This window comes from Mobula hypostoma, chromosome 21 (assembly GCF_963921235.1).
Source record: "Mobula hypostoma chromosome 21, sMobHyp1.1, whole genome shotgun sequence".
Lineage (NCBI taxonomy): Eukaryota > Metazoa > Chordata > Chondrichthyes > Myliobatiformes > Myliobatidae > Mobula > Mobula hypostoma.
Window position 1 is genome coordinate 39,350,327 of NC_086117.1, and position 2,274 is coordinate 39,352,600.

Below are 2,274 nucleotides of genomic sequence, written 5' to 3' on the forward strand. Positions count from 1 at the left end.
ACACCCCTCCTCCCAATCTGCTTGTACTATATTTAACATATTAAACAATTTTTTAAATTAAATATAACTCAAAGAATCAAATAGAAGATTCCTGAATAGGTGTGTAATCCAAGCTCCAGCCCAAGTATACACTGTACTTCCAGAAGAAGACGGGTATAAACTGTCTCACTGACAGCAGCAATACCATTAACCTTAAGCAACTCAGGAATGCCCGAGCAATTGTAGATAAAGAAATAACCCATATCCTATCCAACAATGCCATGTCACTTTTTGCACTGTTCACTATTTTGTATAATTTTACTATACATAAAGCTTATTTAGAACTTCAAAATAATCTCCAGGAAACAAATCTAATTAATGTTTAAGTTAAGTGAATATTATGAAGGAAATAAGGTTGCTGGACATTGTGCTTGTGAGATTAGCTTGTCTCAAAGGGTCTCGACCCAAAATCCAAACAGTCCATTAACCCCACAAATGCTGACTGACACTCTGAGTTCCTGCAGCAGTTCGTTTGAATTGAACAGACTTTATTAGTTACATCCTTCACATACATGAGTAAAAATCTTTATGTTACGTTTCTACCTAAAGGTGCGATGTGCAATTTATAGTGATTTATAACAAATAGTATGTACAATAGGACAGTCAATATAACATAGAAATATAATCATATCAGCATGAATTAATCAGTCTGATGGCCTGGTGGATGAAGCTGTCCTGGAGCCTGGTTGGTCCTGGCTTTTATGCTGCGGTACCGTTTTCCAGATGATAGCAACTGGAACAGTTTGTGGTTGAGGTGACTCGGGTCCCCAATAATCCTTTGGGCCTGTCTTTGTAAATGTCCTGAATAGTGGGAAGTTCACATCTGGAGATGCTTTAGATTCCAGCATCTGCTGTCTCTTGTGTCTCTTCTTTGAGTTTAGCTTGTTCCTGATTTAATATTGACCTTTTGTTGGAGTAATGTCCACCTCAGAGGACAGCTCAATTAAGACTTGTGCATGTTGGCATTGACACATCGGGATGGAGTGGCTGCGTTTGACCTCTTGCCCTGCCGCTGGACACAATGCTGTCCAGGTATGGACACCAAGGTCCTGAATTGGATCATATTGTATCTGATCCTTAACTTCACAACTGTGGGACGGGATGGAAAGTTTAACTGAGAAGAAAGGTGATGGAAGGTTTATTTTGGAAATATTCAGCAGGTCAGGCTGCACCCATAAGAGACAAAGAGAAATAATTTTCACTTAGATTATTTTCTTATTTTTATCTTTATTTAACTGGTTTATAGCACTTGAAGCTTTTTCATTCTCTCAATTTTGTTTTCAAAGTTCAAAGTAAATTTTATTATCAAAGTGTATATATATATATATATTTTACCATGTACAAACCTGAGATTCATTTTCCTGTGGGCATACTCAGCAAGTAACTATAACAGGATCAATGAAAGATCAGCCAGAGTGAAGAAGACATCCAGCTGTGCAAGTATAAATAAATAGCAATAAATAATAAGAACATGAGATAATGAGATAAAGAGTACTTAAAATGAGATCATTGTTGTTCCAAACATCTCAATAATGGGGCAAGTGAGTATAGTTATCCCCTTTTTATTCAAAAGCCTGCTGTTTGAGGGGTAGGAACTGTTCTTTAACCTAAACACAAAATAATCTGCAGATGCTGTTGTCAAAGGAACACTCACAATGCGCTGGAGGAACTCAGCAGGTCAGTCAGCTTCGGTTGAAAAGATTAGTCGACGTTTCGGGCCGAAACCCTTCGTCAGGGCTGAAGGAAGAACTTTGGGGAGGGTTTGAAGAATGCTGGAGTTGAAAAAAAACAGTAATTTGAAAGACAAAGGGGTGGGGAAGGGGAAGCAGGGAGGTGATTGGCAGGAGAACAATGCGCAGTAGTAGAAGGAGGCGGAACTATGAGGGAGGTGATGTGAAATAGGGATAGAGGAAGGGAAGGGGAGGGAATTACTGGAAGTTGTTCATACCAAGAGGCTGGAGACTACCTAGATGGTAGCCCATCCTAGATGATATGTCCATACATGGCCTCCTCTACTGCCATGATGAGGCTAAACTCAGGTTGGAGGAGCAACACCTCATAGATTGTCTGGGGTCGATGAGTCATAGGAGCTTTCCTATAAATTTTATTGGACTCTTTCCAGCTTAATGACATCTTTTCTATAACAAGGTAACCAAAACTGTACACAATACTCCAGGTGTGGCCTCACCAATATCTTATACAACTGCAGCATAGTCATACTTTATTGATCCCGGG